Source organism: Atractosteus spatula, chromosome 9, assembly GCF_055471065.1.
Source record: "Atractosteus spatula isolate fAtrSpa1 chromosome 9, fAtrSpa1.hap1, whole genome shotgun sequence".
NCBI lineage: Eukaryota > Metazoa > Chordata > Actinopteri > Semionotiformes > Lepisosteidae > Atractosteus > Atractosteus spatula.
The window spans coordinates 28,703,602-28,722,152 of NC_142714.1; the positions used below are offsets into that span (position 1 = coordinate 28,703,602).

An 18,551-nucleotide genomic window follows, 5' to 3' on the forward strand; every position below is an offset into this window, starting at 1 on the left:
AAAGAAATAAAGAATAACGGACTAAGATTTACGGATTATGACTTGGATACAGTGCGGATTGGTGTGGACATACGGACTTGGAAATTTGGATCGTTTAAGGATACTGGCAATGGATTACGGAACGGAATTCGGAAACGTACGGATAAAGAACAAAGAAGATCAGTGTGGTGTGAGTTATATCCCTTTTACACCTGCTTTTCCCCCGGCGACACCACAATTGGTGGAGGATGCGGGCACTCGCTGCTCGGGTTTGAGAATCGAAGAAAGTAAGTTTTTTTTTTTTGTGTGTGTGGGTTTCGCTTTGCGTGTGTGGAGAAAAACAATGGAACAGCTAATACAGCAATTGTCCCAGGCCACTCTCGCCCAGTTTCAGGCTTTAAAAGGACAGCAAGAAGCTATCCAAGCGCAACAGGAGGCAAATCAAATTCAAACCGAAACTAACGAACGAATTATAGAGGAGCAGAAATTAGTACTGGAAGAATTGCAAAGATTAGGGGAAGAAATCAGGCATACCCCAGTAACGGGGAGAGACACCGTTCAGGCTGAACAAATTGGGCTACAAAAGATGACAGAACTTGATGATGTGGAAGGTTACTTAACCACATTTGAAAGAAATGCATCTCGAAATGCATGGCCCAAGGAGCAATGGGCCGGGAGAGTAGCGCCTTATTTAATTGGAGAAGCCCAAAAAGACTATTATGATTTAAAAGAAGAAGATGCAGAGAATTATAAGACTCTGAAAAAGGAGATTTTGGCAAGACTAGGGGTAACAACAGCAATACGAGCGGTCCGGTTTCACAATTGGAGATACCAAATGGACAAGCCTACGAGGTCTCACATGTTTGACCTGGTACATCTGGCAAAGAAATGGCTCCAGCCAGAAGAATTACACCCAGGACAGGTGGTAGAAAGGGTGGTGTTGGATCACTTCGTGAGGAGTCTGCCTGTTCATCTGAAAAGGAAAGTGAGTGATGGGGATCCTCAGATACTAGATCAGCCAGTGGACTTAGTGGACAGACACCATGCCACAGAGGCCTTGATTAGGGAGGAAAAGGGGGACTTCCAAAAAGAGGATAGACGAAGCCCCAAGAGTCTGGAAACTGAAATGAAGTATCAGCCGTTAAAGTACAGTGATTATCGAGGACCTATACAGTTTAAGAAACCCCTTTGGGAAAGGTCAACTCAAGGCCCTGACCATGGAAAGAAACCCGATGATGTTTTAATTGTCACGGAGAAGGGCATTTAGCCAGGCATTGCCCCTACCTGTCCGAACCCATGCAGGTAGACCCAAGAGATGAAGCCAAGTATAACTACCTTACAGGACGGGTCCCAACCTGCGAGGATCCCCACCTTACGAAAATCGAGATGGGGGAGAACCAGTCGAGGCCTTATTGGACTCTGGCAGTACTGTAACCCTGGTGACCCCTACAATACTTCCTGAAGAACTGGAGATCCGGGGAACAGAGGAGATACCCATTACTTGCATTCACGGGGACACCAAGGTCTATCCGACGGTAGAAATTAGCATCTCTACAGAACAGGGGACGTACCGTTCAACTGTCGGGGTGGTTGAGCAGTTGCCTTACCCTTTGGTACTGGGACGAGACTGTCCCCACTTCCTCCAAATTTGGAGCACTGTCCAAACAGCTAGGCGAAGACCAATTCCCTGTCCAGAAGGCCGGGGTGACGTCACTAACGATGTCTCTGATGAGACGGACCCACAAGAAGGAGGAACTGGACTTGGAGATGAATTTGTAAATATGGATTTACCGGACTTGGAGACCCCAGAACGTCAGGGTAGGTTTGGGACGGCCCAATTAGAAGATGGAAATTTGAAACATGCGTGGGGACATGTCAGGAAAATCGATGGGAAGTGGTGTACTGATCCTAGTATATTGAGCTACCCATTTTTCATGATAAAAAATAATCTCCTCTATCAGGTGCAGCAGAAGGGACAGGAAGAAGTGAAACAACTCCTGATCCCCCGGGCCTACCAGATGAAGCTCCTTAACTTGGCCCATAGCCACCTCCTGGGCGGACACCTGGGGGGTAAAGAAGACGTCTGAGAGACTACTCTCTAGGTTCTTTTGGCCAGGGATCTATAAGGCCATCGAGAAGTACTGTCGGGAATGCCCAGAGTGTCAGAAAACTTCTCCACAACCTTATTATAGAAACCCTTTGATTCCCCTCCCAATTATTGAAAGCCCCTTTGAACGGATTGGGATGGATTTGGTGGGGCCCCTGATCAGAACCACCAAAGGTCACCAGTATATTTTAGTGATAGTGGACTATGCTACAAGGTACCCCGAAGCCATTCCGTTGAGAGCTGCCACCGCCACAAATATAGCTAAGGAGCTTGTACAACTGTTTGCTCGGGTCGGAATTCCTAAAGAGATTTTAACTGATCAAGGAACTCCTTTCATGTCTAAAGTCATGCGAGACTTATGTAAGCTACTGGGAATACATCAGATCCGAACCTTGGTCTATCACCCTCAAACCGACGGGCTAGTCGAATGTTTTAATAAGACCCTGAAAAGCATGCTGAGGAAGGCTATGCAAAAGGATGGGAAAAATTGGGATCAGCTGCTCCCGTATCTTCGCGGTACGAGAAGTGCCACAGGCCTCGACCGGATTTTCCCCATCTGAATTGCTATACTCTCGGAAACCAAGGGGCCTAGATGTGGTCAAGGAATCTTGGGAACACCAACCCTCACCTTTACAGACCATCATTGAACATGTGGAACAAATGAGAGAAAGAATAAACGTTATTGTTCCCATTGTGAAAGAAAACCTGGAGAAAGCACAGGCTCAACAGAAACAAGTTTATAATAGGGGAGCTATTGCGAGAGAATTTCAACCTGGCGATAAAGTACTGGTATTAGTTCCGACCCCAGAATGTAAATTCTTGGCCTCCTGGCAGGGTCCTTATGAGATGGGTTGGAAAAGGTGGGACCGGTCAACTATAAGGTCAAGCAACATGACAGAAGATGGCAGCATCAAATCTACCACATCAATTTATTGAAGAAATGGCATGGGACCGAAGTTCTGCTCACCCACTTCTCCCCTGACCCTTTGGAAAAAGAAACGGGAGCTGTAGCCATAGGAGACCTGGCTCCGGCTCAGAAACAGGAACTACAAGAATTCCTGTCCCAAAACAAAGATGTTTTTTCCCGGACACCTGGTCGAACCCATCTTATACGACATAAGATTACCACGGAACCAGGGAAGAAGATAAGACTACCCCCATATCGAGTACCTGAAGCTAAAAGGAAATTGATTAAAGAAGAGGTGGAAAAGATGCTAGAAATGGGAATAATAGAAGAATCCCATAGCGAGTGGGCTAGCCTGATAGTTCTGATCCCAAAGCCGGATGGAACTATTTGATTTTGTAACAATTTCAAACGGTTAAATGAGATCTCGCTGTTCGATGCATACCCCATGCCCCGTATTGATGAACTAATTGAGTGATTAGGCAACGCCTGATACATCAGTATCCTTGATCTTACGAAGGGATATTGGCAAGTGCCGCTGGCTGAAGAAGACAAAGCCAAGACCGCTTTTGCCACACCTGAGGGGCTATATCAGTATAGGGTCCTACCCTTTGGTTTGCATGGCGCTCCCGCAACATTTCAAAGATTAATGTACCGAATACTGAGACCATATCGTGATTTTGCAGCTGCCTACTTGGATGACGTCGTGATCCATAGCACGACATGGGAACATCATCTACAACACCTGGAAGCAGTGACTGGAGCTTTGCGAGCAGCAGGATTAACAGCCGACCCAAATACATGTTGTCTGGGGGCTCGGGAAGCCAATTATCTTGGTTATACGATCGGGAGAGGATTGATCATGCCCCAAAAGCAGAAGGTGCAGTTAATTAAAAACTGGCCCAAACCTTCTACAAAGAAGCAAATCTGAACATTTTTGGGACTTGCGAGTTATTATTGACGTTTCATCCCAGGGTTTGCCTCTGTTGCCGTCCCTCTGCACAATTTAACAAAGACGAGTTGTCCGAAAAAATAAAATGGACCAACTTGGAAGAGAGGGCCTTTCAAGACTTAAAAACATCTCTCTCTTCTCAACCCATCTTACAGGTACTGGACTTCAATAAACCTTTCATGGTACAAACTAATGCTTCTGACACTGGAATTGGAGCCATACTCTCGCAAGAAATTGATGGACGGGAGCATCCTATTCTATATATTAGTTGCAAGTTAAATCCTGCTGAAAAACACTATTCCACCATAGAGAAAGAATGTCTAGCAATAAAATGGGCCCTGAACTATTTGAGGTATTATTTATTAGGAAGACGGTTTATATTGTACACAGATCATGCGCCATTAACCTGGATGTTACAAAATATGGATAAAAATGATAGAATTACACGATGGGGACTTAGTCTTCAAAGGTTTCAATTCCAAACGGTATATAAACCCGGAAGGAAACAAGGGAATGTAGACGCCCTCTCCCGAATGCACTGTTTATTTTTTTCTAGACCGCCCGAGGACGGGGCTGATCTCAGGGGGAGGGAATGTAAGAGGACCAGGGGAAGGGTCATTTATAACCAGTATTTCCGTAACGAAACACTGGATATACTTGATATAGACCTAGGCAAGATGGCCACAAGGATAACCAGCTGACCTGCGGTTGGAAAAGATCTATGCGGCGAAACAATGAGACACAGGTGAGCTGCGCCGGAAACAGAATATAAATGCCCCAGAAGCAGTGAGCCGGCGCGGAAGCCAATAACGTGAATGCATTTTGGAAGAAGGAGAGGTTTAGGATTAGGAAAAACACCTAACAACGTGTGCAGCGCCAAATTAGGCCCATACCCATTATTAATAAACATACAGAAGAGAGTAATAAAGTATTGGCTACACCTAAAAAGCAGCAACATAAACTCCTACTTCCACAAGGCCCTGCTGAGACAAGAGCTGAGCCCAACAAAGAGCCCTCTGAGCCAGCTGGTCCTAAGGCTCACTGGCTCAAACCACACCCACACCAGCCAGCCTCAGGACCGCACTGCTAGAGCACCACAAATCAGAATCAACCACAACACAGCAAAGATCAAACAGCAAACAGATCAAACACACTGGGGGACACACTCACAAACACAACATAAACTGGAATGCTACAGAACCATAAATGGACAACATACACTAGACGAATGTTTTACCAAGATAAGAACCAGAAAAAAGAAACAGACCCTGTAGAAACTGGGCGACACAGGCAGACCTGGCTGCCCAGAAAGGACAGGCTTTGCTCCCACTGCCAGCAGGGAGACAGGGATGCACTTCCTACTGCACTGTGACAAATATTATGGGATAAGAAAAACATTCTTCCCCAAATTTACAAATCTAATCCAAGAATTCCTGCCTGAATCACAACAACTCCCAATCCTACTGGGAGAGGGAGAAGGGAACTGTTGAACTGGCAGCCCAGTATATTATCTTCTTTCACAGCCTGAGGAACAGTAAGCCTGTCTCTCAGTAATTCTCCTTATGTTTACCTGTAACTGCATTAAAACCTGTTAGTCCGGATCGCGGTCACCGAGGGGCACTCCTGTCTCCCCAGATGACACTTTTTATTTTTAAGATAAACGCGAGATAAACAACGTTTGTTTCAAACCGCTCCACAAATTTTCTCACATGCACGTATTCTCCAATATCACCACAACAAAACCATAAAGTTTGTTTCCACAGACATGACACTATTATGCAATAAACCAATACATTAATGAACTAGCATAATCCCAATAAATACACACGGCAACCCGGCAAGCACAGCATGTCAATATCATACATTTTTACCAACAAAACCGCAAAAGCAAAAACCAGCAAATATATATATATATATCCCATGTTTTTACCTTATTCTGGAGCATGATATATATCCAAAATAACCCAGACTAGTTTATCTCAAGAGCTAGAGACTAGTAAACGTTATTGATTACGTAGTAAATGTTTGAAGAACGACCGGCAGAAATAAGGCGATTTGATTGGTAAAAACCACTGTCATTCATTGTATTTTCAGCCATTCAGAGCCCTTAGGGGGTGAGACTTCCTCTAGAAGCTTCAGGCTGCATTTTTAGCTGTCAATCATTGACTCAGAGGGGGTAATCAATCAGTTTTTTATCAGTTTCTTATCAGTGCTCCTTTTTTTCCACACCAGAAGGCAACTCTGAGGTTTTTTTTCATTGCATAGCAGCAGATAAAAGCTCTCTAGCAGTGTCTAAAGGTTTTTATAGCAATTGCAATGGTTTTTATTCTTATTATTTTCAATATTTTTATGATTTTTTATTATAGGAGTGACATTTAATTCCAGGTCCAGTCTTCACAAAACATGATGTAGAATTTTTTTCTAATTGATCAATTTGTCCCAGATTTTTATCCAAGCCAGTAGTCACCTAGAACAAAGGTTTTCAAATCATTCCCAGGCCTTTGACATGCATATAGTTGAAAAAGGCCAAAAAAACATGTAATAACAATATTTTTTCATATGTTTGTCTGCTGAGTGGACACATTAAGAAATATAAGAAATTTGACTATTCACACTCAAAGCCAAGGGGGTTAGCTTCAATTTAAGACCTGAACCAGGCTCCTGCTATGTTCTGCTGCAGAGATATAACAAATGTTTAAGGGGGAGGGAATTCCAGGCGGACATTGGCTAAATATGTCACTGGTAGTAAACAGTTAAGATCTGTCTGTATTGTAAAATGTCTGTAAATGTCTGTAGATTTTATGTTATTTGTATTTTTATTGCTTTGGCAACACTGACTTATGCATTGATCCTGCCAATAAAGCATCTTGAATTGAATTAAATAAACCCACCAATGGTTTTGAGCACAAAATTGTCAGGAATTGAATGGAATAGATATGGGACAGGTTTGTATTTCAATGTATCTAACTTTTTTCAATGCTGCAGGTTCAATGATTCAACAACATTTCCTAAGACAATGAGGATGACAGTGATGTTTCTTTTGGCTTGTCTTCTAGCTATGGAAATATATTTGAGTGCTGTCAAAGTTCCAGGAAGAATTCAAGCATTGCAGTCACTATTGATATGGTTTGTGGAAGTGGCTATTGAGGTGTCGCATGAATCTAGCTACAGTGGTCAAAGTCAAACATCTACCAAGTGTCAACATTTGCAGTTTTCAGGAGCGTCAAAGCTGGAAGGATGCTGAGGCATTTGCCAAGCAGAAGAGGGTCTGAGATACACTGATCAAAGGAATAGTTTGCTTTTACCTTGGTAAATTAAGTTCTAGGTAAATTACTAAAGGTCATCAAGGTGAACAGAGCATAAAAGGCCAGGTATAGAGGGTGGAGAGGAAGAAAAGGGGGAGAATGACCCAAGGAGGAGAAGAGAGAGTGCCAGGCAGGTGGTCCTTGTTACAATCAGCCTATAAGACCAGATTCAATCAAAATACTTAAACCTTATTAAGAGATCTTGCCATCCTGTTGTGTTTAGGTACAGATGCAGCCATTCAAAGTGCGCGGTACAAACCCGTACCACACGCAACTACTCACGGTACGTGATTGGCTGGCCAAAATGACCGACAGGGGCACTCGTGCTGCATTGGTCGGTAGTGAAAGGATTTAATCATTTAATCTCTTTACTGTGCATGTTTTAATCCACTTAGTATTGAAAATGTATAGGGAATTTTACAACTAAAGGGACATTTTGGTAGCTGAACATAAAAAGAAGAGGAGCATAACGCGTCTGATGATCATAAATGATATTAATTTAGGAACATAAACGTATTATGTAAACTGAAGTATTCCACTTTCTTCCTAAACATTTTAAGCATTAAAGTCTTACATGTGGTTATTCTGGAAACGTTTTTACGTGCTCCTTCTGACCATATTAAGTTTATATACTTTGTGAAAAGTGATAATGTTTTAATCTTTTCTGCGAATACGCTCGCTCATCACCACCCTTCCCTCTGAATAGCTTGCAGGGACCTCAGCCGCAGGGCTGAGTAGAGATCTCCCTTTAGCTCAGCTGGCTATTACAGCTGGCAGTGACATTGGAGGCCCGGGTTTGAATCCCCAGCTGATTACTGTATTCTACTTTCTTTGTAAACATGTTTTATTTTTAATTTGACTCATTCAAGCATGATAAACCATGATCTTGACATGCAGGTGTGGAGGTCTGCACATTTGAAGTAGAGTTAACAGCTTCAGATTTAAAAGGTTATTAATAATATCTTCAGTGTCGCATTAACATTGGAATGTTCTTCCAAGTGTAAAACGAGGCGATACACAACGTGTCTCCTCTATAAATTTTCAGTTTACAGACCGTCCAAGGTCATTTATTATGAATATTGTCTTCCGTATCGCATTAAAATTGGAACACTTTTCACAGGTGTAAATCCACCTATTTTCTAACCATTTTCTATCCAGGACAGGTAACATTTTCACCCCTCCCCCTTCCCTCTGCCTGTCTGATCTCTTTTTAACCCTTCTGTGCCTGAATCGTTTGCAGCTTGTCCTTGTCCTGTCCTGAGGCTAGCCACTGCCCAGTGATATAACTTAAACAAGATCTAGTATCACGTATGGAATCTAGTATCTAAAGAAAGTATAACGATATTAATTTAAGGATCTAAATATTGTATATGTATTTATATAGCTGGCAGTATTACTGTATTCCACTTTCTTTGTAAACACGTTTTATTAAAATCCGAATCACAGTGGGTGAGAAAACACAGAAAAAAGTGATATTTTATGCGCAAAAAACGGGTGATTTTTCTTCCTCGTGATCAGCTTTGAATCTGAATCTACCTGAACATAAAGCAAATGGTCTCGTTAGTTTAGAAGGTTAGCCGTTAAGCATACTGTAGTTTTTGTTAACACAACACAGCTTTGTCAGTGAAAAAAATGACCATGGGCACTTTTCCTCCCCTCTACATTCTCAGAGTAGAACAGGTAAACCTTCCAATGAAAGACAGACCCCCTTCCCCCCACGGACAGACTGACAAATGTTTTCATGGCCTTCACTCCAATTGTATACTGTATTTTTTTAAAACAGTCATACTACCAGCTATATAAATACACCTCGAAGTGTAATACAGTTTAAAATGATTTAAAGTCTAAACAGTATGCAACTTTAATTCTTATCTCTATTAATATAACTATCAAGTGGTATTAAATAAATACAACTTTATGGTATAGATGACACTTTTCTAAAATTTATTTTAAAAAATGATTACAATCTAATCTTTCCACGTGCAATCCCATGAGGAAGTACAATATGCTCCTGCTTTGTTTAATGGTGGTATGAAAAATAAATCTAAATGGTGAGAAAGCTATGCTCAAAGTTTATCATGGGACTTAGAAGACAAAGGTAATGATTTACATTGCGTTGTCAGATTGTGAATCAATAAAGGCATTTAATTAACCCTTTAACATCTTTCTTTTTACAATCCCAGGGCTCTAAACTGGATTGCTGCGCTGAGGCAGTGGAGGGGCATTTTCCGGTCGTTTGCATCTTGAATTGTGTTGTAACAGCTCAGCCTGTTCTCTGTTCTCCCTCATGCATCAGAGAGGACCCATCAGTAAACAGTAAATTTTCACGGTCCTCCACCTTTTGGCTACAGCATCTAATGGTATAATAGTGCCTACCTCCATGCTCCTGCGTCAGCACAGCTGCCCAGGACCCTTTTTCCACACTTACGTACAAAGGAATGGTTGATCCATCTGAGGAAACCCCAGTCTCAGCACCTGTAAGAGAGCTTGTTTCAAATTATTACAGGCGGCTTTTGCTGCTGGAACCAAGGCAATCTTGTCCTTGTACTGCACTCCCCCCTTAAGCAGATCTGTTAAAAGTTGTGCTCACCCCGTAAAAACATTGCACCCAGGCCCTGTTAAAATTACACAATGCTAGACACAAAAGGGCCTTATCATAACTGCTTAATATTAGACACTCTAAACCTGGAGCAGCTCAGACTTGTGGGTTTCCTCGTCAGGGGAAGCACTCAGAATACCATCAACATACTGAGTGATCACAGTCAGTTGAAGCCACATGATTCCCTGTTCTGGATAGTCATTCTTTGTAATTCATAATATTCCAACCCAATAGATCTGGGATAAAACCACCCACATTCGCGTGATAAGTGCACGTGAATGTTAAAATCTGGTACTCAGCAAGTAAAACTTGCTGCCCCAATACTCCTGTGGCCTCCTGCCGTTTCCCCATATACGTTACTCTATAGCACACTGTGAAGTGAGACGAGCTTGACAGTAATGCTCCAGTATCCCATAACAGAGAAACCAACACACCATTTACAGTACATTTTAGGTTTAACTCCTTTTACACACTGGACTAGGACAGACATGGGGAGGCTACAAGGGATTTACAGGATCTAATCTTTAGGTAAACAGATCTTCTCACAAGACTGTTCTCCCCAGTCTCGATTCTAAACCTACAGCGTTTCAGCATGTCTGGTTTTGAGACATTCGAATAAATCCAACTTGTTTCCACTATTACAACTAATTGTATATAAATACAAAAACTGTTTATCTAACTCCTTTTACGTCCACCTGTACTGTACTTATACGTTTCAGACGCTCTCATATTTTCCAATCTCTTTAAATTGATTTTTGTCAAGTCTCTTTAGTTACGTCTCTAGCCAGTCCGGCTGGCTAAACACACTCACACCACCATTTAGTATACCAAAACTCACAGTTACACACATACATGCCGGCACACAAATTCATAAAACACACATACACATCGAGAATTTTTACTCATATGCTTTCTTTACAGGCATCTTCGCCCCAAACTCCCTCTGACAAACTCAGCTTTTCCCATATTTTTCTCCTTCTTTTCCGTCAACTTGCACTTTTCCGATACATAAACGGACCCTTACACTACTTTCTCAGACCATCAGTTAGCATGCATGTTCGATTTCTTTAAGAGTTACTTTGTCGTGTTTGAGGTAACAGCTCATACAGTAGGGGGATGCTTTCACTTTGGAAATCCTGTGCATTCCTGCACTCATTCAGCTAAGGCGTCTGTTACCTCCAGATCTAAATACCTCTCAGAGTCTTTAGAGAGGACTAACACCGCACTGTTCACAGGTAAGAAACGAGACCTCGAAAACCCCCTTTCTTGATCAGTAATTCACCATCCCCAGAACGCCAGCATTGCTGCTTTTGCCCTGGGGTGGACTTAAGCACTGAGCTCAATCAGGGCGATTCTCGGATCTCAGCGTCCTTTAGATCCTGCTACTTAGTGCTTTGCTCTTTCATTATGAGGTGTGTTTATGTTAGTGTCGTGCGTGTGTATATGTTCACAAACAAGGAAAACACCAAAAAGATACATATATATATATATCATCTACTTCTCTCCTGTTCCCTTTAAAACAAAAAACCACGCCATGCCAATCCGTGCACGATCAAGACGTACCTAATCTCAGGACCCCTGCGCACAACTAAGGGCAAACCGGTCCTGGATTATACGTGCATTTAAAGCACCACTCCGGCTTCAGAACTCCTGGGCACACAAGGCCCAACCCAGTCCTAAGCCCCAGAACTCCTGACCGCAATTAAGGCCAAACCAGTTCTGGATTACGTACCTACCTTAAGACACAATTCAGCTGCAGAACTCCTGTGCACATTTAAGGGCCAACCCAGTTCTGAGCTCCGCGGTAACGGTCCAAACCCTTTCAAAAACTCCACGCGAAATTAAGGCATACACCAGTTTCGAACGCCTGTGCACAATACCGCGGACCGCCTGCCAGACCAACTTCTGGGCTTACAGCAAACTACCCATTACATACACTGGTGTCTTCCCCGGGCCAGAGGAATTCAGGAACTCACGTTTACTCCGTCATCTCGGGCGATTCTCGCAGGGAAGCAGAGACTTCCCAATCGGTCAGAGAGAGTCGGGACTTTTTTTAAAAAGAGGAGTCCTTACCTCTTAGTAATGTGAGCGCTGACCGTCTCTCCTGCCGATGGGAAGTTCTGCGCCTTCTGGAGCATCCTGCCAGCTATGCCAAAATTGTTGTAACAGAAAGAATAAGGTTCTGGATCCCGAGATGAAGTTAAACAGATGAGTTTATTGCACGCAAGGAACAATAAAGCCGAAGTCTTGTTTCCCGCAAGAAACAACAAAACCGAAGTATTGTTCGATGTGCCGGTACAAACTTTTAGGTTATATAGCCCTTCCTTGCTGCTTCGGACGTCATTCGGTGTTATGGTAAGGAGGGGGTCATGGTATTTGGCCAGTTAAGAGACCCTGGCCAAATGGTCAGTTTAAGATTACACCCCCAGGGGGTTCCTAGCTCGCATCTGGAATCCTTATCAGTTAACCCCCTTTCCTGCCATAAACCCCTGTTGCTTAGAAGTCTAATTTTCAGGCAGAACTGACTTAAGTTAACCCTTTTTACATCTTGTGTCTTACTTCAACAGTATGTGAAATATATTTTTATAATAAAAATGTCAAGTTAAATTGATCCTGACTTGTTGCTGAAATTTGCATTGACAAAATATAGATTATGTCAATGCAGATGATTTAACATACTCCAATACACAGTTTAAAATTAATAAAAGTCTGAACAGTATACAACTTAAATAATGTGCAAGTCTCTCCTTGAGAGAGATTCACAGTTCATTTTGTCTTTGTGGAGCAACAAGGAATAACAAATCCTATAGTAGGAAATGAATACAAATACACCCAAATATCCAATATGACTTAAATGTAATTTATAAAACTGATGTAGCAAAGTTTTAACAGATTTTCATGTTACCATTATTTATAATATATTAATATATTAAGTTATATTAATATATTAGTGGTAAATTCTTAATTCACTAATTCACCTTTTTTAATTTATTTCAGTAGTAATTATTAATTTCAGATACTATAATTATAGGCCTACTCCATTTTATGAAACTTTTCCATCACAGTGGAAATGTTTCATAAAATGGAATAGGCCTATAATTATAGTATCTGAAATTAATAATTACTACTGAAATAAATTAAAAAAGTGAATGGGTTTCAGAATCTGACCTCATAATCACCCATTAACCTATGTATGTAAATGCATTGCCATTTACCCAGTCTGCTAATGCAACAGTGGTTGCCACTGTCTATGAATGGTAGTCTAAGCCTGAAAGTGACTGTAATTGAATCCCAGTAGAGCTGAACTACATCACACTACATATACCATATTGACAAACATACATTTAAGGATGAAGTTCTTGCCATTAATTTTAAAAAGTAGTGCAAGCAGGTATGTAACACTTTTTTGTGCAAGCTAGTAGTAACAATAGACAGGTTTTAGGAACACGCTGTATTATGTTCTGTGACAAAATATAGGGTTGCTGAATGAGTCTACTATGGGCCTAGAATTCTGTGCTGTCTTTACTATGTGTAATCTTCTGGATTTCCAGCCCAGTGTAAGCTACATTTGTTTCTCTTCTGTTTTCTATTTGATGACTGAAGTTAATTTTGGCAGTCCGCAGGGGGGTAACTGAACACAACTACTGTTTGTTGGGCACAGAGGCTGTCTATTCCAACATACAGGAATATGCATAATCAGTCACTAGCTACATCAGGAAATGTGCTGATGATATTACACTCACAAAAGAAATAAGACCTTTTCCTAAGCAGAAACTATGGATGAACAGTGAGGTTTACATCCTAATTAAAGCAAGGGATGCAGCATTCAAATAAGAATGAATCAGAACTACAGATGCAGCCATTCGAAGTGCGCGGTACAGACACGTACCGGAGGTAATTGGCTACGGCGTCGTGCATTGTGACGCACGATGACGCGCGGTACCGCGGTACGTGATTGGTTGAGCGACAGAGGCACTAGTGGTCCGTTGGTCTGTCGTAGAAAGATTTACAGTAAACGTCTTTACTGTGTCCGTTGTAGTATTGAATATTTATGCTGAGCATAAAAAGAATAGGAGCATACTGTAACGCGTGTGAAAGCCATAAACGATTTTAATTTTGGAACATAAACATACAGTATATGGCTGGTCTTGGTACTTTAAAGAAAAAAAAACTCACGTGTATTCCATTTCTCCCTAAACATTTTAAGCATCGAAGTCTTTAACTAACGAGATACCGGAGTCAACAAGCATACTTTTAGAATTTGATTAAAAGGGAATATAATATGGAATCGCGTATCTAAAGAAATTAATAACGATATAATTATATTCATGTACCGCAACACAAGAATAGTACACGCTGTACATTGTCTGTTGATAATGTTTCTGTAGTGCTTTTCAGCACTCTGCATGTGACCTTGCCGGTGGCTCTGTGGGTTAGGTTCCTGACTCCCATGTCACACGGTCTGTGACTGAATCCCACTGGAACCATGACTTTTTTTTAACAAACATTTCTTTGAAAAAATGAAACATTTCCCTTGGTCAGAGATTAAATAAAACCTCACTCGCACCAAACAAATTTATATTTCTAAATATCACAACATGATCGAATTTAAGTCATTTTAATAACAATGAATAGTCACCTATGCGTTACAAAATAAACATTTATATTGATTTGAATCGCGTTATGATTTAAATCGTAAACGCGTGTTTAAATATATGTGTTTTCTGATTCACAATCAGACAAATGCAACATAAATTGATATCTTTCTCTTCTAAGTATCTTAATAAACTTTCAGCATAGCTTTCTCCCCGTTTAGATTTATTTTTCTTAACTAGTATACTTTAGATCTTTTTTTCTGAACTGGGGAAAATCTGATCATGTTTCTCTATAACAATAATAAAAAAACATTATTTTACATATCACCTTTATGTGATATCACCTTAAGGACAGCACATACAAGGGTTAATTGCACAATGGACCGCGCAAAGAAATTTAAAATAGTCTTCTTTAGGCGTGAGGGCAGGAGTGGATCGCAGAAGGCATAATCGGCAAATTAGGAAAACAAAGAACAGGACAGGCGAGACGTTTATCCAGAGAGCGAGTGATCAGAAAAAGGAGCAGCTGTTACACCCAGGTTTTACGCTCTCTCTCTGCTGAATGAATAAAAGCATTTTATTAAAAACGCGTTTGCGTTTGTCTGGGTATTTACTTTGTAATCTGTGGTTTACATCTACTGTATTGCTTTGAGATGCCACTTTTAAAGGTGATATGTAAAATAAAGTTTTTTATTATTGTTATAGAGAAACATGATCAGATTTTCCCTGGTTCAGAAAAAAGACGATTAAAATCTGTAATCTTTCCACTTGTATGTCATCGGAAAATACAAGAAGTTTCTGCTTTCTGTAAGGATGGTATCAAAAAGTAATCTAAGTGGTGAGAAAGCTGTGCTCCTCAAAGCTCTTTACAGGATAAAAACAATAACAACAATAGTGGCTGGGCAAACGATTTTTTTTATAGAAATACAAAATGAGATATAATGATGTGTTCCGGCAAAGACATTAACGAGTACAACCCCCCTCTCTGCGGGAGTGCTGGCTGTGACGAATTAAACCGGTTTCACAGGTATTTTCAAAGTAGAAGGGGGCGAGATTTCCAGCTTAATTTTCGTGTTAAATAATTTTTTAAAATTAAATTACATTCTATACAGCAATCGCATATTTCGGTACCGTTTCATAAAACTTTCATGCTTAAAATGTTTAGGGAGAAATGGAAGACTGATAATGGAATGGAATGGAATGAATGATAAGTGTCGCAGTTTAAATAATTTTCGTAGTTAGAAATTATGAAACGCTCTGTTAAAAGCAAGGGAGTTTTTATGTCCGTTGCAGTAAAAGAAAATGCCTGACAAAGTAGGGCTTGGACATATTCCAAGTGCATTTTTGCAATTTACGTTGCATTGTCCATTGTGCTGCTGTAATACAGTTTAAAATAAGTCTAAACTGTATCAGCTTTATTTATGGGTTGCAATTTAGAAAAAGTCAAAAACCGCACTCAAAATGCAATTTAGAGCTTTCTGGCAAGGGGAGACACCCAAGTTATAATGTAACATGCCACTGTTTGTGCATTAACAAAGTTATACTGCAATTTTCCTTAGATACGCGATTAAAAAAAATAAATTTTTTGAATCCCCGGCGGAACACACTCCATAAGAATCAGCGCTTTTATACAGTATATCGCCTTTAAACACATATATTTAAACACGCGTTTACGATTGAAATCAAAACGCGATTCAAATCAATATAAATGTTTATTTTGTAACGCATAGGTGACTATTCATTGTTATTAAAAAGACTTAAATTCGATCATGTTGTGATATTTAGAAATATAAATTTGTTTGGTGCGAGTGAGGTTTTATTTAATCTCTGACCAAGGGAAACGTTTCATTTTTTCAAAGAAATGTTTGTTAAAAAAAAGTCATGGTTCCAGGGGGATTCGATCACAGAACGTGTAACATGGGAGTCAGGAACCTAACCCACAGCGCCACCGGCAAGGACACATGCAGAGTGCTGAAAAAGCACTACAGAAACATTATCAACAGACATTGTACAGCGTGTACTAATCTTGTGTTGCGGTACATGAATATAATTATATCGTTTTTAATTTCTTTAGATACGCGATTCCATATTATATTCCCTTTTAATCAAATTCTAAAAGTATGCTTGTTGACTCCGGTATCTCGTTAGTTAAAGACTTCGATGCTTAAAATGTTTAGGGAGAAATGGAATACTGGTGTGTATTTTTGCTTTAAAGTACCAAGACCAGCCATATACTGTATGTTTATGTTCCAAAATTAATATCGTTTATGGCCTTCACACGCGTTACAGTATGCTCCTATTCTTTTTATGGTCAGCTACTAAGATTTCCCTTCAGTGGTAAAATTCCATATAAATATTCAATACTTAAACGGGCACAGTTAAGACATTAAATATACATGTACATACTGTATACAGTACAGTTTGCATACGGTAATATGTTTATGTTCCTAAATAAATCTCTTTTATGAGCAAGTGAAAGGTATGGTGAATCGATTCTCAAAAATTACTGTACTTTGCATGATTGGAAACAAATGCGTGATTGCGAAATGCTGTGGTGTTACTTTTACAAAGACGGTCAATGAAAAAAATAATGTGGACCAGGGCAATACTTTGAGTTTACAGCTTGTCCAAGGTCATTCATTATTAATACTATTAGTAATATCTTCGTTAAAGACTTTGATGGCGACAGCTCAAACATGAGAGGTTGAGCTTTATTAGCTCCACCTTGCGGAAATTACGGATACTATTATTTTGCTTGCGGTATTATAGGAGAATTTACGGTAACTAGCGGTATTTACCGGTAACTCGTGGTAGACTGCGTAAAGGGCACCGCAAAATAATGCGGTATCGCCCGTGCATTTTGAATGGCTGCATCTGTAAAGTCAGCCAGGATCAATCTCAAGAATGGAATTAAATGTGCAAAAAACGCATTCCAACAGGAATTAGAGGAACACTGCACCACCAAGGCGCATGTGGCAAGGTATATACAGGCCCTCACAGACTACAAAAGGAAGAACATCTGTGCATCTGCCCATGATGCCTCCCTGCCTAATGAGCTCAACACCTTGGTTTGCTCGGTTTGAAGCCAGCAACACAGAACCAGTCAACAGAGCTGCAGCCTCCGCAGCTGACCAAGTGCTCTTGCTGTCTGCAGATTAGGTGAGGAGATCTCTGCTAAAAGTGAACACACGCAAGGCTGCAGGACCTGACGGCATACCCAATCGCATCCTCAGAGCCTGTGCCAATCAACAGGCAGGTGTATTCACAGACATTTTCAACATGTCTCTGGCCCATTCTGTAGTCCCCCACCTATTTCTAGACAACCACCATCATTCCAATACTGAAGAAAAGCACAGTGACTTAATGACTACCGACAGGTGGCACTAACACCTGCTTCGAGAGGCTGGTCATTAGGCACATTAAGGACACCATTCCAGACACACTGGACCCATACCAATTTGCCTACCGGTCCAAAAGATCCACAGATGACGCAATCTCCATTGACGTACATACTGCCCTACTCTATCTGGATAAAAAGAACACACACGCAAGACTACTATTCAACAACTTCAGCTCAGCTTTTAACACCATCATTCCAGAGAAACTAGTCAAGAAACTCAGTGCACTGGGTCTCGACACCACCCTCTGCAACTGGATTCGGGACTTTCCGACAGGCAGACTTCAGGCTGTCAGGCTCCGAAACCACACCTCCAGCACACTCTCTGAACAATAGGGTCCCCCTGGGGTGTGGGCTTAGTCCAATGCTTTACTCCCTCTATACCCACGACTGTAAGGCCAAGCATAACTTCAACTCTATCGTCAAGTTTGCTGATGACACTGCAGTTGTAAGTCTGATCACAGACAATGATGAGAGGGCCTACAGGGAGGAGGTTAGTCTCCTTACAACATGGTGCGAATACAACAACCTCACCCTCAACATTAGCAAAACAAAGGAGCTGATCGTTGATTTCAGAAAACTGAAAAACAGACATGCCCCTATCCACATCAATGGGACTGAAGTAGAAAGGGTCAGTAACTTCAAATTCCTCGGTGTCCATATAACTGAGGACCTCACATGGTCTCTCAACGCCACCTGTCTGATCAAGAAAG

The 18,551-nt window shown here is 41.0% G+C and overlaps 1 protein-coding gene across 1 annotated transcript in view; it reads right to left on the reverse strand.

Annotated features, from left to right (window-relative positions):
- The window catches only part of LOC148828486 (uncharacterized), a 150,513-nt gene that overhangs the window by 42,128 nt on the left and 89,834 nt on the right, over positions 1-18,551 (reverse strand). The window lies entirely within an intron of this gene.